Source organism: Anas platyrhynchos, chromosome 21, assembly GCF_047663525.1.
Source record: "Anas platyrhynchos isolate ZD024472 breed Pekin duck chromosome 21, IASCAAS_PekinDuck_T2T, whole genome shotgun sequence".
Lineage (NCBI taxonomy): Eukaryota > Metazoa > Chordata > Aves > Anseriformes > Anatidae > Anas > Anas platyrhynchos.
Window position 1 is genome coordinate 11,970,631 of NC_092607.1, and position 25,415 is coordinate 11,996,045.

General features: G+C 37.0%; 1 long non-coding RNA gene across 5 annotated transcripts in view; it reads left to right on the forward strand.

Annotated features, from left to right (window-relative positions):
* The first annotated feature begins 271 nt into the window (after positions 1-271).
* LOC106019074 (uncharacterized) overlaps positions 272-25,415 on the forward strand; it is a 178,158-nt gene continuing 153,014 nt past the window's right edge. For all 5 annotated transcript variants that reach the window (XR_002404995.4, XR_011804487.1, XR_002405005.4 and 2 more), the window contains exons 1-2: positions 272-408; positions 6,998-7,099. This is a non-coding gene — a long non-coding RNA (uncharacterized lncRNA). The remainder of the gene's footprint in view (positions 409-6,997; positions 7,100-25,415) is intronic.

Sequence of the window (25,415 nt, forward strand, 5' to 3'; positions counted from 1 at the left end):
AGTCTTGCCAAATTGTTCTTAAACTCCCCAACCTGAGACGGTGATTAATGGGCTGAGAACAAAAGAGGCTGTAAGTATTGTCAATGCTAAGTGTTTCTTTGCTTTTATTTACAATTCTCTGGCTTGAAAGCTAGGTATGCTGTTGTCTTAATCAGACTGGTAATTAAAGTGATATCTAATGATGTCTGCTTAACAAAGTCACCTGGAAGTATTCTGGATGGGCTGAGAACCATAATAGGGCTAGCTTGGGGTGATTGTGTTGTGGGGAGGGATTGTGCTGCCCCAGGTGTGGCTGGGGGCAGTAGCTGGTTTGGCCATAAATAGATAGGGGGCTGGGGCCTCTGTTTTGCTGTTTGCATGGCTACATCTCATGAAAGGTGCAGTATTCTGCTACTGCCACCAGAAAAAGTGAGTGTGAGGGAGGAAGAGGGCATTAATAGTGTTTTCCTCCTTTTTTTTTTTTTCCTTTTCTTTCTTCATTCCTTCTAGTAGAAGAGGGATGCGGAAGATTTTCTCATAGAATTAGTTTAGAAAGTAATAAAAAGAGGTAATAATTATGTTCCTAAACTGGCTGGAACCAAAATATGCGGTAAGCCCTGCAGGTGTTTTCCAGCTAGCTCTGTAAAGTTTGCCTTTTTTCTTGATGATGTTCTAAAACAAAATTCCATCTGTGTGTGTTCAACTCCAAGACTTTCCAGTTCATGGTGTGAGTATGTTGCTTGAGCTGTTACAATTCAAGTGGTTGTTTGCATGGAGTTTCAGTTTGGTTCCCATTTTCAGATGTTCCCAACAACGAAGCTGCCACTTCAGACATGCAGTTGGGTTCTAGGCTGCTGTGTGCATCCACAGTTGCCTTGTTTCTTTTTGTATTCTGTTTTGTGGTCTGCTAGGAGAAATAGTAAGATGGGCATAATAAGCTTTAGGAGAACCCGACTCAGAGATGGGGAAAAATAACTTGTGCAAGTTTTACTGAAAGCCACCTCCTTGTAAGGAGGTGGTTTCAGTAAAAAAAAAAAAAAAAAAAAAAGAGAAGAACAGAAGTTTTTTCTCTGCCTGCAGAGGAAGATACATAAAGTAATCCTGACTATAAAAATACGATGATCAGTCTTAAGAACTCAGTTTGGTTTCCTATCCCTGCTCATTCTGCCAGGAGACTGCTCCTGATTTTGCTACTCTGATGATTAGAAATCAATTTATTCATTGGCCATTTGTAAGCAGTGTAATAAGATAGAGATGCTGCAATGACCAAAGGTATGATGTCTTTCTGAGGCTGTGCAATTGCAAAAGACATCCTGAAGTACAATTCTCTTTATTTCTAGTGTCTCATGCTTCTATATGGCTACAAAGAAGTAAACTCTCTTCTTATCAAAATATGGTCTTTTTGACTTTCTATTGAAGCTCTTTCGAAAACTTGACTCTTATTATGCAAAATAACATATATTCTAAAACCTGAAAGTTATTGCTAGAATGAAGGTCTTGCCTTCTTAATTAATATTTTATGTTAATATATTTTTCTGGACTTCTACCCAACCTCCATGGACTTCATTATACAATCTAGTTGCAAGCCCATTTTATTGCTCCCCAGCCTCCTGTGCAATTCAAATAACTCATATTTTACCATATATTAGAATAGCAGAGAATTCCTGCTGTGCTTTTTTGTAGTTTTGTGATTGTCAACATATAAATGCCTGAAAATTAACATTTTGCATTTAGCAACATGGATAATTTGCCTATAGAATAAATGCATATTATACATGCATGTTTATTCCTCAGTATCAGCAGGGCACAAATATTAAAATTTCTAGGCTTAGATCAGTTTCATGCCAGTTTACCCTTCACTCGCATTTTAAATAAATTTACTTTTTATGCTTTTGCCTTAAATTTTCATTTTAGTGAGCTATAAACCTCTGCCAAAATCTCCCTGAAGGGTAAGCAGTATGTATACCAATTCAGTCAAACTGAAGAGTTGATGAAAGTCACTAGCGAATCTGGTACACCTCAACTTCTGGAAAAAGTGAAACACTATAAATTTGGAATATGGTCAATCAAATCTATTTCTGCTCTTTTTTATTAAAAACAAACAAACAAAGAAAACTGAAACCACAAACTTCTAGCTATGTCTAGAGGAATTTGCTTTTGATATAAAGGTACAAAATCTGTGAGAACAACATACTGTTCCTAATAACTGAGTAAGAAATGGTAAGAAAAGGCTTACTGATTCTGCTAGATCCAGTCTTTGACTATTTTAAGACTGGGAAACCATGGGTGCTATCCACAGTGTGCCACTGCAGTGGAGGAGAACTCAGAGAACGTGGGTTGGACTATGGTGTCCACACCACCCTCTGGATGTGTATGTCAGAGAGGTAATGCCCTAAGTAAGAGGCATTTAGGTGACATCAATGCCTTGCCTTTGTAAAGATGAAATCCCATCTCTTTTCAGTGTGAATATTCTATTTATAAAATGTACTTATATGTTATAAGTCTACAGAGGGAATTGTGAGTTAACAGAGCATTTGTCTTGCCTGTATATTTACACTTATTGTCTACTATCTTATATACTTATATACAGTATCTGTATAAACTCTTAATGGAAGCTAATGGTAAACCTCAAAATTCTGGAATAAAAGATACCTGGAGGACTTTGATGCTCAGCATAATTTAGTGGAAAAACTGTCAGAAATATGGGCTGTAAATATGGAAAGCTAATTTTGTTGTTCTTGTGGTGGCAGATAAAGAATCAAATATTCTTATGTGTTCTTTATATTTTGTTGCCTGTCTGACATGAAACTTGCTTGCAAAGGGGAAAAATTCTGAAGGTATATTTATATTGGCATAGTCAGAAAAACAGGTATGCTGTTCTAGTCTGTGTTTTTTCATTTATTTATTTATTTATATTGAAAGCCTGACTGCAGATGTTACTTTTCATGTTTCAAAGTAAAGTCTATATGCCTTTCAGCATTCCTATACCTTCCTTTAAACTATTCCTTAAATGGACAATTAATTTTGATTTTTCTTTTTCATTCTCTTTCCTAATAGGTCCTTGTGTCTCCCACCAAATATTGTACTTTTTTTCCCCTAAAAATAAAGTTGGAAACCCTGCAGTAGCTGTGTTTCAGGTCACGTCTGGACTGTCTGATGTATGAGTAATCCCAGGTCTGAGGGGGGAAAAGCCCTGCCCAATGACAAGTGATAGGATTTACCTATTTGACTAATCACAGAAGATTCGTGGAAGAAATAAAGAGAAAAACACAATCAAATGTGTTTTATGTTCTCTCAGGTTTATCAAAACATATACCTGTTTTGAAAGGCTCACTCTTTTTTGCTATTGAAATGCTCTCCAGATTTTCTCTTTGCAAATATCTATGCCTATATTTATAAAAGTAAAGAGGGGTGGTATGAATGTTGTTTCTTTGAATCTGAGAATAAGACAGACTTTTCTCCAGCACAGATTTTGCAGTGCAGTAGGCTTTTACAGAAAGATGACTGTCACTTAATGTGTTAGCTGTGTGCAACCTCTTCCTGTGATATACTTGTGAAGGCGTGCCTTGGAAGTGTATATTTGTGTTGTTTTATTTATTTATTTTTGTACAAATGCCTTACAAAATTCCTTGTCTTGCCCTTTTGCTGGGTGTTTATTTCTAAGCAATGTGGTACTGCGCTGCCACGTCAAAGAGGCTTTACCATGTAAAAGCATAAGTGTGCCACTGAACTTGTGCTAGCGAAATAAGTGTCTCTTCCCTTTATTTTTAGGTATGAGCTTGTGCTTAGAGAGAATGGGGAATAAAATTTCTTAGAATGGAAGATACCTTTGTTCTGATTTCTAGGGGACGTTTTGCCAAAATTTCTGGCCGTTGACCAAAGAGACTCGCTAGTCCCACAGCGAGCCCACAGTCAGCCTGCACCATAGCAGAAAGAGAAAGACAGAGATTAAAAACATAGCCAGGAAAAAGCTTGAAGAGAAAAAGTAATTTGCTTTGACCTAAGCAATAAATCTACAGGGCAATAATGACCATCTCTTGACACTCGTCGTGACATTGATCAAGTGCACTGTCCCAAGCTTTTTCCCCTCTGAACCTTGAAGGGCTTCCTGGTTGTCTGTGCCACTGTTCAAGGTATGTTGTCAAAGATCAGCCATAAACAGATGACTAAGAGCATCTTCTAATTTAATGTGATTGCTTACCATGGTAATTAGGAATGTCATTCTTATTTTTGTGGAGAACACAAAGTTATGTGATCCTTAAAACAAACACACAGAAAACTGAAGGCTCAGCTAACCTCAAAGATCTGATCTGAGCAAATAAACAGAAAGGGACACAGAGGGATTCAATTAATGAAACTCCATCCTTAACTCACCTGTTCAGGACTGGGTTTTACAGCAAATATTGATTGCTGTTTGGAGAACTTAAAGCAAGAGAAGAAAAGCCAGAGAGAGCTGACACTTGACCTACAGAAGTCTTCTGAACTTTTCTTCTCTCTGCATAGCAGAATGAAGTGATGGTTTCCTCTTGTGAGGAAAGTGGGTGGGTTTGTTTTTAAACTCAGAGACATTTTAAGGTAAGAGGAAGGGGGAAAAAAATAAATTAGTCAATATGCTGAAACATCAGGTTGCTAATTCTCACTCCTTCAATGTGTGAGCAAAGTAGTTTTTAAGCTTCCAGGGCACAGTTATTTGTTAACGGGTGAAGTATTCAAAGGCTTCAATCAACAGAATTTCTGGATATTTATAATAAATAAATGAATTAGCTTAGTAGTTTCAAATTTTCCTAACACCTTCTGGAGCCCTTCTTTCCAGAAACAGCCTTTGAGAGTGGGGGGAAATATGGAGGAGCTGGTTTCTGCCTCTTGACATTACTGCGTGGCTCCAGGTCCATCTCCATTCCCTCTCTGGGGGGGTGGTAGATTTTATTTGTTTTTTTTTTTTTTTTTTATCTCCCCTCTGAGTTTTGGGATATATTTTCTTCTCTTTGTAAGGACGTAGTAATCAGTGTTCAGGCTTACAGTTCAGCCTTGATGTGAAGTTAACACCCTGTGTTAAGTCCTAAATTGAGTCCTTTCTCATGGACTTTTTTTTTTTCCTCTTATTTAAAGTACTTGAATGAGTTTTTTCTGCAAACTGAGCTTTTTGGCTGGACACCCGGTTTAAACATATAGCAAGGCATAGGGACATTTAACTGTATAAACTCTGTGTAGGTTTAGAATAATTGTTTCTCAGTGGTGCTTTTGGTATTCTAGTCCATTTTTAAAAGATATTCAGATAAATAGGGTTATTTTTTTTTTAATGTTTGTTGAATGTTTTTTCTCCCAGCTCTGACTTGTCCTCTTTCACATCAGTGCTTTGCCAGGCCATGTTGTAACCCTGTGCAGATAATGTTTTATCATAAAATGCTGACAGACCCTTCATCCTGGCTGTGCTTGTCTCTGCTGCTGCACTCTGAAATGCTGCTGTTATTAAACGTGCAGCAAGAATGCATAGTTAGCCTCCAAAACAATCCTGCCCCTGGAATGATATTACCTTCCTGGAAAACATGAAATAGAAAGAACTTGTCCTTCTTTGTAGATTGTCTTTCAGAAAAAATGGCATCCTAAATTGTTTTACATACACAAGAGCCATAAGCTTTTGACGTTAGCTCTTCTAATGAAATGCTTGAAAGTAGCACTTTATTGGCATTCTGGTGGAAATCAAATTGAGTCAGAATCAAAGAACATGAGTCTAATGTAATTCTTCCTTTCAGGCATGTCAGACTGAGGCATGAGGAAGCAAAATTAAAGCTTGTCTGCTGGTCCTCAGTGTGCACGGGTATGCAGACAGGATCTCTCCTCAGATGTGTAAAGAGCAACTTGCTTGAGAGAGAGGTAGCAAGTGAAAATCCTTGTGGGGACCAGAGATGTTGGTCTGTTCTCATTCTCTGGGCTCCAGAGCACTTCTGGTCCCTGTAAGAACCAGCACCGTCAGGCAGGTTCACAAAGTGTAGGGTGGCTGTACTTCCTAGCAGTAGTAAGGGGAAAATGGTCAAAAGCTATACACATTTGTTATTTAAATGTATTATTTAATGCTAGTTTTTGCTTCGTGTAATGAGTCGGCATAATGAAAAAAATCTCCTGAACGCTGTGTAGTTTGATTCATAACTAACATCGCCATGATGTAGGGATGTGTGCAGAGGGGGAAGACAATGCAATATGTCTTTGTTTTGTGCTGAAATTATAATAATGCTGCTGTAAAATGCTGAAAAACTGTCTGAAGCTGCTCAAGAGTGGATTTCAAGGAGCTATAATGGGTATATCCTGATAGCCTTCGTTATCATCAACGTAAGGCAAATCTGTCCTGAAAAAAGGCTTTGAAATAAAATAACAACAAACTATTCTTCAGAAGCATGTTAATAGCCAGACAGTGCTCTGTAGGCTTGATTACAAGATGCTTTAAGATACTCATAAAGTTCAAGCAGTAGCTTGTCAAAGTGAATTTTCCTCCATGGGTACTACAGGTAAAAGCTTATTGTTTCTGTATGGAAATGTTATTTTCTTCATCTTCACTAATGTTTTTTGGGGGAGGAAACTTGGTAAACAGACTCTTTACAGAAGAGGAGCTACAGCATGTGGGCTAGGCAGAATGATAATGAATAATTCAGTATGATGGATGAATAAAATGATGGATGGAGAGAGCTGAAACTCTTAGTGGTGTTTTACCTGCCATTGCCACAGACTTAGATGTTTCCAGTGCTAAGTGGGATAGCAAATGTTGGCAAGCTATGTTTCCTTGATCAGAACTCTATAGGTCTAGAATAAAAGCCACATCGGGTTTTTATTTTTATTTTTTCCCTTCACCATGATGTCTAATCTCTTTCTATTCCCTTGCATTTGACACAAAGAAGGACATCATTTGGGTACAGGACACTGGTCTGTGTGCTTGAGCTCTGGACACTTTTTTGTTTGATGTTATGTAGTTAAAGTGGGTGCACAGCAGTCATAGGAATATCAAATACTTTTTTTTTTTTTTAAGGTGGTAGAACAGTTGCATCTAGTGGAGTCATTTGTCTTGAAACAAGGAACGTCTACCATCCACCAAATGTCCCATTGACCTTCTACTGGGCTGGTAGAACAGGTATGCTTGGAGCATGATTTGCGTATCTGCTTTTTCTTTGAGTTATCTGGGTTTTCAGACACATCTGATCTAGTGCACTGGACACGGGAAGATGTCAGAAATGGTGATCACTATCACCACCTCCGTCACTGTCAGCACATTCCCCTTTCTGCTCCAGATTCTCCTTCTATTTTGGTATGGTATCACATGGCAGCTACTCTGCAATATCTAAAGAACTTTCAGAAATGTAAATTAAGTGTCTAACATGCTTAAGTATCAAGAATGTGGTTCAGATCCTGCTAGGGACATATTTTTGTATTATTAGCAGTTGCTGTTTTAGTGTGACCTTATTGTGACAGCATCTTTAAACTCTCTCAAACTGAGAGCAAGAGGAAAAAAGTTGCTGATTTTTCACCAATATGGTTTAATGCATTCTGAAAGATACTGGAGGACCTTAGCTAACATTTCTATGTATTTACTAGATCTTTACTGAAATATACCTTTTTAAATGTATAATTCAGGGACAGCATTTATTACAACTAGTTAAGAACTTCCCTATACATCAAACTCAACGTTTTCTTAAAACTTTTTTTTTTTTTTTGGTGCAATCTTTTTTACTCTTAGAAGTTTAGTTCTAATCTTCCAAAATACCTATTTAAATCAGTTGGTCTCTCAAAGTGAACACATGTGACTGTAACTTGACTACCTAAACAACAGTTCTCGGTGGACGTCAATTCTCTGTATATCAGAAACTTGGGGTATAACTCAGCTGGCATGGTAGGCTTTGGCTCAATTTTGTGCTTTCCTGTAGTGATAAAATCCCTCCATGAGTCCACGATAACACATAATCATGATATTCAAAGATGTCTGGTAAACTAAAAAGCATTGATTTTTTTGATTTTTTTTTTTTGTTTGTTTGTTTTCCTTTCAATCCTATATGCTTGTCCTATTCTCCACCTATAGGATACTTTGTGTAAAAGGGATGACTTACAGACCATGGGGAGACGTTTTGTTATTTAACATATCTGTGTGGTACTGACACAGTATGTGAATTCCATTGTTTACTTCTGATATCGCTCAGTTGTCTGATCAGTATTTCCTGTTTGGTCTTCATCAATATGAATTATAGATTTGAGATTTGTTTTTCTTCAGATAGCCTTGAAGCCATTTTATTTTTCTGCTGTATGTCGTCATGATTGTTCATTTTCACTGCATACACTTCAACAGTGTAATTAATAAGGAAACAATATATTTTTATTGTCTGAAGTATAAAGAACTTCAAAATGTTTCCAATTTGATGTTCATTCAGATGAAGGGACAGAGAAGGAGAATATGACTAGTTAAAAAGGAAGCATTTGAATATTTGCAGCCTGTTCTTCAAAAAGAAGCATCAATAGCACTTTCAGGTTTTGCTCCACAATAAATCATTTTGAAAGGAGCATTATTGAGGAAATTGTGATCAGACATAACAGGAAAAAGCAGAGATTCTCTGTGTAAATATCTGTCTTGTGTTATTTATTTCTCTAGTCCTATTTTTCTGTGATTCATGGCTGCTGTTAATAGGATTTCTGAACATTTAATAGAAGATATTTTTATAGTTCTGCTATCCTTCTGCACTGAGTAGCATCGAATCTGTGCATGCTCCCAGTGAGACCATAGAATAAAGCTGTATTCACCATAGCACAGCAAAACAGGCCTTTCTTTGTGAACTTACTGGTACCTTGACCAGGGGAATTATTTTATGATAGCTTTTACTTAAGAATACAGAATAAAGTACCTCTTTTTAATTAAACCAATACAAGATTTAACAACAGAGTGTAATCTTGGCAGTGTAATTATTACCAGTGAGAGAGCTAGCTATTAAACAACTAAATATTTTACTTAGTGCAAGCAGCATGGCTAAGTAAGCTTTGCATTTCCAGGAAATGCTGGAGCTCACCCCAGGTGCAGCTGCAATGCTGAAGGTCAAGTGACTTGACATGCTTGGGCAAAGCAGTGATTCCTAAAAAACATTCCCAAAGCTCCTTCATGTGGTTTTGGAGAGAAGCATTCCTGAAGAGAATTCAGGGTTCAGGCCATTTGAGTATTTGACCTGGAGACACTAAAAGGTTTCCTGAACTTCTTCAGTATAAAGTCAGGCTATCTCAAAACCTGGAATTGCCATATTATGCTACTGAGTTATGGCGGAAAAGACCCTTTGGGAACAGTTTGCATGATGCCCTTGTTGCATTCATGTTACCAAAAATGAGGACTTTTGACATCATTCTGAAGTCATAAAGATCACAATTAAAAGCAAACAAAATTGTGGATCTTAAGACATTCATAGTCTTAAGAAACAGAGCAAGCTTACCGATATTGCTTCTGTCTGTTAATAGCAGCAGTTGAATGAGTATAATCGGAAATGTATGCTGGTCAGAAAACACAATACATCTGAGGTAAATCGGAAATTAACGTGCAAAATTGTTGTTTTTTTTTTTTTTTTAAAAAAACTCATTCAAGCTGGTCTCGTCTGAGTTTTTTTTCCTATATCTAATTAAAATAGCTGGCTATGTTTGTGTGCTCATTTTGTGTATCCTGAGAAACAAACAAAAGTAATAAAAACTGCTGAAAAATCCCTCAGCTCAGCAAAAGCATGGGTAGATGAAGGAACCTGTCATAATGTTGTTGTCATTGTTTTAGCCCAAGATATGTTGATGACTGCTTTGTTCTGCTGTCAAATGCTTTCTGCAAATACTGCACAGCAAAACGTTGAGAGAAAACAAGTTATGTTCAGATACTCTAATGAAATGTGAATGGAAGATGCAAGCTCCTTGCAGTCTGTTCTGACAGTTAAAATAATAGAAAAGTTTATATCTGCTTTGAAAAACAGTGCATGCTGTGTGTTAGATGACTTAAAATTTCTAAGCAGGATGTTGCAGAGGGAACATCAGTGCTTATGATTATCTGAGGTAGAGATGCTAACCTCAGCGACATGTCACTATTCAAACTGAAGAAACTCACACTACTAGTAACACCTTAGTGCTTTTCCCACTGCTCCACCCAGCTCTTGCCCCTGTTTCTTTCTGATAACTACAAGAAATTGCTTGGCAGGACAATTTTGTAATTCTGATGTACTGCTGCTGATCAAAACCACTTGTGTTTTACTAATCAAAGCCACACAACCCATCAAGTAGATTATGTTTTACCCATCTGAAATCTTTGGAGGAGTTATGGTGGCAGGTATTAAACCTGCTGAGGATTAATTCTACAGTTAATAAAAACAAACAAGAAAACCATCAGCCTGGGGCTCCCATACATCTACATTAATAGACAATGCGAGCTCTTCATGTCTGTGGGAAGATCTCTGTTAATATTAGATGTATGTATAAATGGCTACAGGCCACACTACTAAACTTCCTCTGAAGGGGCTGCATTCCTCTTCTAAAGCATTGGCATCCAGCTGAGCACGGCATGAAGTAAGAGGAAGGATGGTACTGTGCCAGGCAGGGGAATTTACATTCCTTAATGTATTGCCTGCAAATGATGTGCTAAATTGGCTCTGAGGTTTTCTGGTGTGGGTTTTTTCCTTTTTTTTTTTTTTTTTCCCCCCTGGTTAACAGTGGGAGCTGAGTGCACTAACTTCCTGAGGTACTTTTCTAGAATGAGATGGGAAAGGACAGAAGAGGAGCGAGAGGAGAGGAGAGGGAAGAAAGGATAGGGAGACAATAATTTGAGAGCAGGGAGAGAGAGGCTTCTGGAGGTGAAAGCAGTTTCCATCGTACTCTGCAACAACAACAAAAAAGTATATGAGCAATTCATCTGTTTTCTGAGGTCATTTGGGAGAAAGTAACAGACCAAAATGTGTAATGGTGAAACTTTTATTTGCCCAACTTGCATAGACAGAACTCACTGTGGTTTATAAGTCTTTTGACAACCACTCAAAGAGAAGTAATTTCAGGGTAAATGGTCAGTTATGAGGTGACAGTGTTTAGAGTCCTGCACAATGCAGATAAAACTCTACTGATGGATAGGAATTATCCTGTTTGCCTGGTTGAAGAGCACTGAATGGCTGGTCGGTAGCTCATTGGAAATGCAGTGCTAGCCTCAGGCACTGAGGTAAGACTTGTACCTGCAACTGTCCTGTCAGAAAATGTCTGTATTTTTGGAAAGAAACACCTAGAAAATTGGAAGGGGAAGAAGGAATTAGAGGCTTGTGTGTGGTTAATTTTATTTTAAAAATGTTTTGGCTCATCTAGTTATGTAAGTTAAGTAAGCAACCTGATGTGGTAATCCTTTATTACACAGGCAGAGGTGGAAGGAAAGAATGAGCTGTGTCCCAGGGTCGAGGTGGGTGCTCTGCCTGGACAAACGTGGTTAGAACAGTGAACAAGCCATGAGCAATGGGCTACCAAGTCCCTCCTGCTGAGCACGAGATATTGCCCAGCTCTACCCTTTTGGCTCCATCAGTCCTGTAACTTTGAGGTCTGTTGTCACCAAGCTGACCTGTTGCTTCGGTATACAGCTTCTTCCAGAGGCTAAAAATGTGGCTGGAGTAATCTGTCAATACATGCTAACTTTTTATAGATTGCTCAGCAAGCATTTTATGGTAACTTTTGTCAGGTAGTGGCACTGGTAGGCTATTCACTCCAAATTGTGCAGCATGGCTAACAGAAAAGTTACAGTCTATTAGCTAGATGTATTACAACCTACAACTGGCTTAATTAAATCTCTCCACAGTAAAAACACATCAAGGCAGCAGGAGTAACATTTCAGGTCATGGATTGTCCAAATAAATGGTGTTCCCTACAAAACTGTTTAAGTCTAGGGATGAACGCAACTTCAGCGCTGAAAAACCAAAATATGGCCTCAACCAGCATGTGGAACCCCTGTAGTTTGTGATGCTGGATGTGCTGCCACCATGGGACATGGCAGGCAGAGCCTGCTCACCTCTATGAGAGTAACCATACTGTGGGAAATGAGAGAGCGAATGCTTGAAATTTCTTTTCAGTTTGAGTTCATGACACAGGCATGAAATTGAAATGTTATGTGGTTTGTAAATAAGCAACAAGTCGTTTCAAGGGGTTACAGATCAGCCAGTAGATTTTACAGAGCTATGAATATTATTCTATTTAGAGCCATTTAAAAAGAAAAAAAATCCGTATATTTCATTTGTAAAAATATTTGCAGTAAAGATCTGTGTACTTAAATAATTCTATTTCATGAGGACATAAACCTTGAGTTCTGTGGAAATCCAAATAAATGTTTATGAACTGCCATGCTTCAAACAGGACTTTAGTTGATGGATAAACAAACAGCAAAGAATCCATAAACTTATTTTTTCAAGTGGTATTTTTACCATAGCAAACACTGCTTTTGAAAATATTTTTGGCTTTCTGTATAGAAATCATGATCTTATTGTTCATCTTGCACTAGTATATGCACTTTTTCCCATTATTGAAAATGAGCCTTTGATCATATTAAATATTAAGGCAGACTTACAGTCCCATGAAGAAATTTTGATTTTGCAGTAAGAGTAGTAAGCATTAGGATCATACATAGGTTATCATGATGATAGTATGATGCCACCATTATAGTTATTTTCAGTTTATTTTCATGGAAAAAGTACTAGTTTCTCAAGTCCTGGAGCAGATCACGTGTTGGCAGTATGAACTTCCATGTTGGCTGCCATGCTCTTGTGACCCATCAGTGGGCAGAACCAGGGGATGTGGGGGAAATGAAACCAACAAACTTCACCAGCAATTAAAGGCATTTTGTAGAATCATTCTTAAGCTCTTTAAAAATCATAGAGATTTAAATGACTGTTACTAGAGTTGTGTGAGGATTTTAAAATTTCATTTAGAAGATTAGTTAACTTAATATTCCCTAGGATTCTCTTCATTCAGTTTGAAATATATGCTCAGAGCCAAACCACAGCCTTTCCAGTTATTTCATGCTGCTTACATTCTGGAAGTGGTTAAATTTTTGAATGTTCTGTAGTTTAGGGGGGAAAAAAATAGCCACTGTAAGTAGTGTCCTAAAAGCAATAGCCTTTGATTTGCAATAAAGTGCATTGTATAAAAGTTTTTGTATTACTGATTTCAAACTCTTAGGTTAGTGACTATTCAGCTCATCTTTACTGTTCTATAGGGAAAAATAAATTACAACTGAAGTATTTTGATTTCTGGTGTTTGTACAGTCTGAGCATGTATGCTTTGAATACAGCATTTGTGCTGTATATTACTACTGTTCTTACAAAAAAAAAAAATCTGTGAGAGCTGAATAAAATTTCCTCTGTTCTTAGATTTGCATATTTTTGTCAATTTTTTTTCTATAGAATTTCACGATTCAGTGGTCTGGCACAACTTTTTTTTTTGTCTTTTTTTATCTATCCACAAAATACATTTAACATCCTGATTTGGAAAAAAAAAAAAATAAAAAAATTTCACACATCTCAGTAACACTTTCACCTTGTGAACAAGGTCTTAGAGTTAAATCTGTCCATAGTTTAAAATGCTATCACCTTTTGTTTTAAGGACAGAAAACACATTATCTGAGTTTCCTGTATCCGAGGAAGCTGGAAGTTTTCTACCCACAAAGAGATTCTGAAGTAATGGGAGGCAGACTTCATCCACCTGTGAGTTGTGGTGCCTTCCTTTAACTGGTTGTTAGTTCCCCTGTATATGAAGAGAGACGGACATCTCCAGAATGCAATTACTCCCATCCAAAAGAACCAGTACAAATCACCCTCTCAATTTATCTCCTTCCATTGACTATAGAGTGTCTTTCTTTTTCAAGGTATGCTTCCCTATTAAGGGCTCATAGTAAAGTGAATGAATTAATCTTTGTGCACCTAAAGTAGATTGTGCAGATAATCACACATCACTGCAAATCTTATTAGAATTATTTACTGTAGTTGCTGCTTTGTGCTTGCTGTGCAAGCCGTTAAGTTAGTGTCAATAATTTGCACCAAGGTAGCAAAGTTGCCTTTCTTATTTTAAATCTCCATGTTTAGTCTTTTGGATGTTGGTCTTCTTCTTGTGCTGTTTCTCCACAACATGAATTTCAACCAGGATTATTAGACCCTCTTAATATCATGTTGAGAATCCCAGTTTGAAACATGGAGATGGGGTGTAGTGTTGGCATTATTTAATATACTCACTTGCTCTCTGAATGTACTTAAGCTGCCTGATTTTGAAGCTTGACTTGAGTGTGTGTGTTCAGAAAATGACACCGCATACAGCAGTGTGAATAGCTGCTGACTTTTCTCAGCTGAATGTTTGCTTTGGTTCCTCAGATTAATTTTCCAAACTCCCTCTGAACTACATATTTTAACAAAGGCCTAAATATACTCTAAATCTTCTATGATAGTACTCTATCTCCCTTTGTTTGTCCTTGTTACTCATCCACAATTAGTAAATTGTCCTCAAATAACATCGATCTTCGCTCAGCCTTAATGCTGCTGTTAGTCAAGGAGAGCTAAAAAGAGTATTTATGAACATGTTCTCTGCAAACACTGTTTCCTGCAAGTGACACAAAGAAGTTGCGATCCACTCTGGGGAGATGAACGCAGGACTTTGATGAAATACAGAGACCTGCACTTTAATGGATTCCTCAGCAAAGAACACTTCCCAATCAGGGTTCTTTTATCCTGCTGTGGTGACAGAGGAAATGGGATCATGGGATTTTCAGTATAATATGATACAGCAACAGTTTTATTTCCAAACCTTTAGATTATGCGCCAATGATTCTGAAGGCATTTCACATGCATTTTGAATATGTTATGAACTCAGGGTTCCACAAACTCTTTTTGTGAAATAAAATAATTGGCAGGTTACAGTATGAAATGTTTAATTGTCCCTGTCTTGAACATACGTATATGAAAATTCTGGAGAGAAATGCTCAGAAAGAAAGGAAAAAGTCTCCATGAGATTACTTTTTTTTCCCTTCTCTAGCAAGATTACATTGAAATCGATCAGGCTTGAAGAAGTCAGGGTTGTGCTCTGTGATCAATAGTGCCCTTATGTGTCATAAATGGTGCCGTGTGTTTATGATGTCTTAACGTGAGATCATGTGTTTGCTTTCCTAAGTTCTCTTTCATGAAATGAAAGCAACGACCGTACTGAGAAAACAGGCAGACAGGGAAGGTATGTGCTATCCTGTGTCCACAAGGCATACATGCCTGACCTTTGCTCTAGGATGGGCAGATATACCAGCTGGTCAAAAAAGAAAAAGATTAAGTGGTCCAAGGAATTGTAATATAAAACATACACTTGCTGCTACTTGCATTTGTCGTCAGCTTGTGCCTTACGCTAAATTAAGAATTAAAACCTTCCTCTCTGCTGGATTGACTGCTTTCTATGCTTTCTTTGGACTGACATATGTTTAAAGCTTGTGTCTACATTTTTTTTCTCAACATTAGACTTTTAAATATGCATAAATTTTCTTTAAAAGTGAAAAGAATAATATTAAAAGAATAAAAGTCTGCAGTGTTTACAGTATATGTCTCAATCATTCATGAAATGGTTTATACTTCTTTTGTTATTCAGTTAAATTATACTTCCAAAATGAAGCATCCACTGAACAAGCTAAAAATGGTTGAAATAATATGTAAGTTTTTAACTTAAATTTTTCCTTTTGTTTCAAAGCTGATGTTACATATCTGCAACCTGAATTGGGAGATTTCTTGGATAGTAGACTGCAGGATGCTGTTCCTATGGAAATTATTTCACCCAAAGACTTGCTGATATAATTACCTGACTTATTTAACTTAGTATATTAACACTGATGGCTGCATCTTGAAAAATCAGCTTTTAAAGAATCAACTTTTTTTTTTTTTTTTTTTTTTTTTTTTAAAAAAAAAAGTACCATCTGATTCAGAGGCAGTGCAGAAAGCCTGTTTCTTACAAAATCCTGTGGTGTCTGTTACTGTGTATGGATGCAATTTCCGATAAATTGTCTTAAATCACTTTTATTTGGGAAATTATTGTGAAGGCTTCATAAAGATACATTTTTGAAGTAGAGGAGTTGAAAGCAGTGCAGCCAAATAATTGAAATCCTCCCTGATTCATTTAAAATCTATTTAAATTGAGACTATTTGAAGGTCATCTAAATCATTAAAGAGCATTGTAGACTTCCAACTACTTCTTTACAGTTGACACGTATTCTGAATATACCATTAGCAAGTGAGAAGTCTAAGCCTTGATTTAAAGAAATGAAATATGGAAAAGCAGATCTTTTCTGCCTAAGTCCATTATAGTACTTCTTTTTGATTTCTTAAAATCACTTGAATACTAAAAAATCTTCTGTTTGGATTTTGAAATGAGTAACTGCATATCTAAAATACTTTTAAGTAATTCCTGGTTTTGTACTGTGCAAGTAGGCTTTTATTATAATAAAGACTTCATGCTTCCTAGGCTATATACTTTTTCTATTCTTTTATTTTCCCAATGGATTTTTGTATAAATTCTTTAGTATGTTCTCAAATAATGCTGTAGTTCTGAAATGAAGGATGGAGGGGGATGAGGATAATCCCCCTCTGTCGTTGAAAATAGAGTTTGTGGTTTGCCATAGAAAGCCTTATCATGGGAACTTTTCTTTTATTTTTCTTACATTTTTTTCTTAAAGATTCTTGACAGAGTTTCGCAAAGATTTGAAATGTTCAGTTGTTAAAGTGATACCAAGGTTAAGAGGAAAAATAAAGGGACAGTTTGTGTAGCAGGTAGATTACAAAAATAGCTGCATAAATGGCTCCTTTAGGATCAATGTGGGACCAATTCAGTTCTTCTGTAGTGGCTGAGCAGTTCTTCATGGCCTTGAATCACGATCTATTTCTGACTGACAAAAAAAAAAAGTACCCCATCTAAATTTGTGATATTAAAATATTTAGCCATTGAGAATGGCTTTTGTATTTAACCTTTGAAGTGTATATATGAAGCATGTTTTTAAAATAAATTGAATGTCTCTTAATTATTTGTGTTCCAGTAACACAAGGTGGGAACAGTCCCTATCATTTTACGAAGCTGGACACAGAAAATGAAAGCGTGGTCTCTTTCAAAACTTTAAAATGTCTTCCATAGTAATGCAAAAGGACTGAATAAAAGCAGACCCTTTGCACAAATCTTGGAGTTTGCTGCTGACTCTCCTGTGCCAGTTTCTTCGGGGAGAGCAGAACAGATAGGCTTTAATCCATTTCCTGAGGATTAGTGCACTAAAGCTAGTTATGAACTTGGAGTAAATTCACTTTCTAGTGGAGACGTTGGCTGCTGAGCTCCTTTCTCTACCATAACTCTGATCTTTTGCTAGTGAGGCGCTGACCTGGCAATTCACCGAGCTGCAGCTCAGTGACGAGCTTTGTCTTCACACCCTCCCTGGGCTGCCACTACTCCATGTTTGCTCCCCAAATTTTTGCCACAAGCAACCTCACTGAAGTCAAAGAAATATTTTGTTGCTTCTGATGGTTTGAAGATTAGGTTTCAATTCTTCAGAATTTTAGGAAAAAAAAAAAATCTAACAAAACAGGTCTTAAAAGTGAGATTGTAACTTCTTAAAGTCACAGCTCTTGTGAGAGGACAACAACCCAAGGGGGAGCTGGGACATCTGAGAAGAATAAACGAGAAGGTGCAATTTAATGGCTCTTCAAGGTTAGTGGAGCTGTTTTCTTGTATTAGCAGTCCCTACTGTGGTTGCTGAAGGTTTCTGTCCCACAGGGAGGAAGCTCCTGGAATGTAAATTCTGGGATCTGGAGTTTTGCATGTAAATGCTTCATTACTGTTTGCCCCACCAGGTCATCGGCAGACACTGCTGGGTCAGGATGTACATGTATGTCTTTTCCTTCCCTCCTCTTTCTTCATATTTACTTTTATTTCATCCACCCGGACTTATGTTATCGTTGTGGCTTCTCAAGATAGCTTTCCTCAGCAATCTAAAATGCTAGCAGCTTTTCTACTGTGTTATGTCCAAATGAAAATTCATATGAAAACATGATTAAAAAAGGGAGTGCTAAAGAAATCACAGTTAATTTATACTCTGCAGGCATGGCCATAACACCTGATGAGATGTTGCTAACTACATTCAAATGACACTGCTGTAGTTTGAAAAAAAATTCATGCACTTTAGCAGCTCTTGACAATGGCTGTTTAACAACCCGACTAATCAGAAGTGGATTACAGCAACAAAACTAATGAACCACTAAAAGCCTTTAATGAATAATGGAGGATTTTTCATTCTCTTATGCTCTTATGTTTATTCATTTAAAGACAGTTTGTGTAAGAACTGAAATCACATCCGTACATTTGATACTGGATTTATTTAAATGCTGCATTGGTATGGACATTTAATTTTTAGGTTCTTTACTCTCAGTTTTCCCATAAACAAGACTAGACCCCAGGTGCAAGTCTCTTCAGTCTGCGTTCTGTTTATATGACATATATTTTCTACTTTTGTATATAAAAGAAATATTTGAAACCGCGTGTGCATTAGGCTTCAGATTTAGAATACGTATAATTGCACCTAAAGCAACAAATTTGAATAAGTAATCAAGCAGGTGTGTTTTTCCATAGGATTTCTGTGCTGTGCTTTCTGGGCTTGGGTCTCTAGGGGAAGTTAAAGTGAACTAAGTTTTAGACCTGGTTTGCAAACCACTTAAATTTAGTGTCGGATAAGGGAATATAGTGATGTAAAATGCAAACCCTGGCTGCTTTCTCAATTTCCGACTTCTGTCTTTAACCTCAGTTTTGCAGATGTGATAGAGATATATAATTTTTTTCTCCCTTGTGAATCTCCCAGCTTGGAGATCTGTTTGTCCTCACTGGCTGTATGAATTTTCAGCTGGGAAAAACATCCTGGATGACACCTCTGCCAACTGTTCTGGCTGCAGCATTGGTATCGGCTCCCTGCCAAGTTGAGCTCCCTCTTTCGCCTTCCCTTTGCTCCATTACAAAGCTATGTTATCCTTTTGATTTCCCTGCCTTCGTTTCTTTAGGATAGGTAATTTCATAAATTGGCCTCTGCAATATGAATGAGTACAAATCTAAAAATTACTGAACTCAATCAGGAGTGATAGGAGAAAGTATCCAGGACTTTTTGCTGATGTATGTGTAATAATAGTATTTCTTGATATTTCCCTTCTTTCTGCTCTTCTGGATTTTTTCACTAAACATCTGAAAACTGGTGGAAGTTTAAATCTTAAGAGAATGAATAGAATGCTACAGACGTCCAGTCTGAAGGCTGAAATGTTTCACTGAACACAAATGTTATTAATAGATATATAATTAATCTTGCTATCTTATGGTAGCAAAACTGTTTTCCAGATTATTTACAAAGGAAATTGATTCCAACAGTAAGGCCAAGCAGTTGGATTACCAGCCTCATGTCTTCAATCAAAACAATTTTTGTCTGTTATACCCATAGTGCACTAATCCAGAGCAGCAATTAGTAAGTAAAACATGGAAAACGTTCATACAAATACTGAAACTGCAAGTGGTACAGACAGGATTAATACAAATAGTTACATTTACACAACTGAGTATTTTAATTCAGTCTTTTCTTCTCTTTTGGTGCTAGTATCAGTTTGGAAGCTGCTGGGATACAAATTTTAGAAATAACCAATGCATGTGCCTATACATTTTCAGAATTGAAATGTCAACGTTAGACTCCAGAGATTTCAGTATACATTGTGTCAAAAATTTCTATTCAGCAGCAAAGACACAGTCATTTTTAAATACAGAGGACAGAGCTTTGAAACACCATATCAAATAAAAACAAATTCCTTTTGGAGTCAGATTCAATTAGCAAACGACTTTTTGTTCAAGAGACAGTTGCATCAAATTGTCATTGTGTGTGTATTTTTTGCTCTACCTTAGTTCCACAGCTGTGCTTGCTGCTATCGATGTTTTGCTGTATACTTTTATGTATGATTACTGAGGTAGACTGATTAGTTTTTTCCCTGTTTTTTCTTTTTCTTTTTTTTTTTCCTTGAGCAGGGGCAATCAGATGACTGTATATTTTGTATATCTTCATTTAGATGTGATCTGTACAGATTTGATCTGTGGAGTCTCTAATTATTATTAAAATAATTAATGTGTTTATTATTTGCTTTTCTATTGCAAAGAGAGCTATTTTTACCTGTATGTGTCTGGGATTACATTATAAAAAAGGATCACAGTGAGAAAAAAAATCTTAATTACTGCTCGTGAAACTATGCCAAGTTATACTAGCGCAAGTGCTTTTGATCATATTTCTCTTACTTTAGAATGAGGCAGCATGCAGTTATATGTGTTGCATTTGTTCACATGTACACAGAGTATTGTCTGAACTGTCTCAAATATTGCAATCTAATCCCAAAAAGAAGCCAGAATCTGGCTTAAATATCTGATTCCAGGCAAATATCCATCTGATACGCAGAGCTACCATAAAGATGATAACCATTTAAACCTTCACAATGAGACTTACATGGAAGTTAATGGTTCGTAGCATTGCAATGCTTTTTTGCACGTGGTTGAATCACCCTGAGCAGCTGAAATGCTGATCACTTTCCCTATCTGATGGAAGCACTGTTGCTGACTGTGAAGTTGACTAATAAGCTAGCAGATGTTGATACTGAAAGAATTATTTGATCTAAAGAGCAACACCAATTGGTTCCCCCAGTCTTTTTATTTCTTATGTCATGCTGAGATAAATATGGAGATGATGCCTAAATAATATCTTTCTAATGGAGAACAGATGACTGCGTACCTCAAAACAGAAACACTTTTTGTAATCCTGCCGGACACTGTTTTTCTGTTTCATTTAACGTCTTGGTGCCTGAGGCACTCTGCTGGAGTCAAACTTATTCTGCAAAAACAAACAAACAAAATCCATACCTACAAGTTCTTGTATCTTTACTGCAACTCTTCAGTGGATTGTACTATAAGTAGTATAATTTTTTCTCTTCACACTCAATATATATCTCAGGAACTCTGTCAGACTATCCCCCAAGCTCTGCAGATTTATGTAACTTTCCTGATGGCTGTGAGTGGGCAAGTGTGCTGTTAGAGTTCTGGTTAAACTACATGTATGCCAGGGAAAAATGCCTTACGTAAAGCACTGTCCCACGAAGCACGTGGACATCCAGTATTTGCAGGAGGCTGTGATCCCTGTGCAGGAATGCCAAAGCATTTCAGAACCGTGTGGGCACACCAGTGCTGATGAGGTTTGTGTCCAGCCTCTGAGGTTTAATGTTGAGCACAATTTCTCAGATCTTCTCCTGGGCTAGATCTAGAGAGGCATCTTTCTTGGGGTATGTGTGTCTCAGTCCCAATTAATCATGACTTCTGATGTCACATGACAGTTTTGTTCAGGATTTTGTGCTTGTTAATGCATTTACCATTTCTAGTGCACCATATTTTTCTGGTCACCTTCTTTCTTGTTCATCTCACTCTTTGAAAGAGAGCTTCTTTGTCTGTCAAACCTCCCCCTTCCTTTGAGCCTTCCCCACTGCTGTCTAATACCTTTTGTTCAGGTTTGCGTTAGTTTGTCTAGGAAGCCAAATATTTTATTTATTCTGAATTTTTCCCCTGGGATTTTTTTTTTTTTCTTTTGAACCAAGTGGAACACATTATTTCAAAGGAACTCCAAAAAGATCAGCAGCTGAATAGTGCTGCATATTTTATGTGAATTTTAAACAGTGTCCCTGGTCTGCACAGGGAGAAGGATTCAATCATTTGTATAACTTAGCTGAAGTATGTCATATCCACATCTAATGGGGACATAACTTGCACACAGCAAAGAGTAAAAGCTGCTTGTATGTCTGATAGTCTACTCACATTTATGTTACTGGCAATTCCTACTTTACACTAATGGGCAAGTGTCAAGAGCAGAGTAAATACAGATTCATCTTTGCTTGCTTGGAACTCATTGTAAAATCTGGACAAGCATTTACAATAAGCCACTCCAAGCTTTTCTTCTCAGCATTACTGAGAACAATTGGCTATGAATAAATACCCTGTTACTGGATAGTATACTGAGCTGAAATATTAAGTCCTATCAAATCCTTCCCATCTTTTATAAAATACCTATCAAAACTTTATTTAAATTAGCAAGCTCAGATCAGAGAGAAAAAGAAACTGGTAATGAAGTAATCATACATGAATGAGAGTGAGAGCCTGGAAATCCACTTCAATGTCCTGTGATGCTTTGGAAAAAGTCAGGGTTCCTTTTTTTTGGGAATGCTCCATTAGTCATACATTTGGCAATTAAGGGGACGTGTCTTGAGTTTAGTATATATACACACACCAAATTGTGTTTAATTTAATGTCTTGTTATTTTCTATAACATACAAAATGTTATAAGTGTCATCTTTCCATTCCACCTGCAAAACCTGTACAGTTATGGGAATGTATGTATTAACTGCTCTGATTTTTCTTTTCCTAATGTCATCAGTAGGCTTTTTGACTTTCTGCAACTGTCTTATCTTCAGAGGTGTTATTTCTGTTTTTGTTCTCTATTATCAATTTGTACATACAATACCAGATAGCTCTTTCAGTCTCCTTCAATTAGGAGAAAATAAATATTTAATTTTTCTTCTATTATATGATTGCTAGATCTCAGGAGAGGGAAACAGGGAAGGAGAAAATCAGCTCAGGGCACTGATCTGCTATGTAGACCTTTTCTAATCTTGATTTATCCGAACTTTCTAGGTGTAAGTCTAGTGCAGTGCTATCTTAAAATATCCAGGACAGCTCTAAATTAGCTAGTTAAAATTTTAGAGAATGTGATCATTCCAAGATTGTGTTCTGTCCAGATTAGATGCAACTTGTCTGGCAGAGCAGACCAATTGGTCAGGTAACAGCTAGCTTATTTCTGGTGCTTTAGCTGAGTTTTGTCCCAGCACAGTGCTGTTGGGACCACGTATTCCTCTTCATCTGTGAAGTGAGTAAGAGTTCTTCCCCGTTAGGACCTGTAAGAATAAATGCAGTGAATGCTGTAAGATGCTCTGTTAATATAATAATAGGAAAGATGCTCTGAATAGATTTTAATATGCTTATTGTAATATATAGCCACTTGTTATAAGAGCAATGGTGATAAAATACCTAATAAAATCCAGACAGCTTCAAATAACTTCTGGACATATTTCCCAGTACGCTTGGTAAGATCTGTGTGCAGATATGCCTGAAACACTGACTGTGGCGTAGATCCAAAGCAGCTTGATTGAAATCAATAAATGTGATTTACATTATTATTATAATTGTTATTGCAGGTTTTCACATCTCACACAAATAATTAATTGATGACTACAGTCTAATCCATAAGTTTTAGCAATGATATTGTTTATTGCCAATTGAAAGCAGAATGGTTATTTTAAAAACAATCCAATATCAGAATCATAAAAAGACGAAAGGATTCATTCTGGCTTATATTTGATCTTTCTTCTTTATTCAATAGAATGCTATATAAATGTTAATGTTGAAGAAGTGGAAGTCAAAGCACGAGGACATATGGATGTTGTGTACTTAGCTCTGTTCCTGGAGCTTGAGAGCTGCATAGCAGCTGTGACAGCAATTCTGGCTGCTTGTTAGAGGTATTGAGACTCTCTGATGACACTAAGTCTTCGGAGAAATAGGTGCCATCTTCTAAGAAGTTGGGCAGAGACATCTGCTGAGGTCTCGCCTTCCTGATTCTGTTTCACAGGCTTGTGTCTACCTGCCTGTGTCTGTGATTTGCTAGATAAGAGCCCAGAGGGTGACAGAGGACTTGCTTCTGTCACTGTCACCTGGTGCAGTTGTTGATCAGTCCCTGAGAAATGCATGCACTGTGGCAATAGTAGAGAGTAGCTGTAAGCACAGCTCTGTGTGTGTGAGAAGGCTCCTGCATAGATAAGGGGCCTTTTAGAACAGCATCAGGGTGCACTGCCAGCCAAAGGCATAGTCTGTCCTCCAGCCTCCAGGACCCTACTGTCTGCTCCTGGAGGCTCTCTGATTGTCCCAAGCTCTTTGCCACCTCCAGCTTCTGTTTTCTTAATCTCCGTGAAATCAGACTGATCGCTGATCAAACAAATTAATTTCATAATGGTTCCACCATGGCTTCTTGCATACAAAATTAGGTGTCACTATATTAATAAGGAACACATTGTGATAACAGTATAAAAGCATCTGAGAAATAAGAGAATAACTGTAATTTCAATTACTTTGAAATGGCCATACTGTTTCTAATTAGCTAATTGCAGCCTGAATGTAATTAGGATAAATGGTAAAGGTTGAAATGCTTATTGGAAGATCCCCATTATGGACAGAAATATTCCTGAATAAATTGCATTAGACAGTTGGTCAGACAGGTGGACCTGACAATGCGATGTTATCTACCCTTCCCATACCGACTGAGATAATTGCAGTAATTGTGCAGTTCATTTTCATACAAAGAGTAGAAACTACTTGAAATCAGTTTAATCTGGAAGAAACAATGTGTTCCTCATATAGCAACAAAACATCTATTTCATCAAAAACTTGCAAAGTAAAGAAAGTGTTTTGATTTAGCTGCCAGATGGATGCAATGAAGAACCCATTATTTGCTAGCCTATAAAGACAGCAGATATTTAAAGAATAAAAAATCTACAGGAGGATGTGTTATAAAAGTACTATTTCTACATAAGGTAATGTTTACAGACCAGCTTACTCCCAGAGAGAACAAATCCTGATTTTTGCAAGGAATCCAAGGTCATAGAAGGCAGTGAAAGGAAGAAACCATGCCAGTATTTAAGCAAGAACCAAAGGATTTATTTATGTTTGTTTATTTATTTTTTTTGGTACCCCAATGTAATAGTCTATACATCAAAATGTGTTTCACTAGAAAGAAGAAAAGTTCTGGTGCAAATGAAGAATTATTGTTACAGTGAAGGAGATAAGCAAAATGAGAACTCCTCCTTCTGTCTGTACCATCCTCTTCCTTCTGCATCTACAGTTTGGCCTTCATCCACATTAACTCTGCCATGCTAGCATTAGTTAACTGCTTTGAAGGAGAGCAGCACGAGGAAACCACTTGGATATAAATATAGGCATACAGCATGTAGTCTTCAAAATTGTTCTAAAAAACGGTGATGATTTTGACGAGTTATTTTACGAGTGAGTGAGAAGACACCGAATTAGTTCAATTCATTGGTTTGAGAAGTATGTCATAGTTTATTTGTAACTGCACTGTATATAAGCTAGTAATTATCCTATGGTATTTTTTACTCTTCCATATGCTTAAGAGCAATTAATTTAACGTATAATTACATACAGACAGATCATGGAAAGAATAGAGATTTCTCTTTTTAATTTGTTTTAAATTGGCACTGTTTATTCTGTATTTCCCATTTTAGATTTTCCTCTGAGAAGTTTTAACTGAA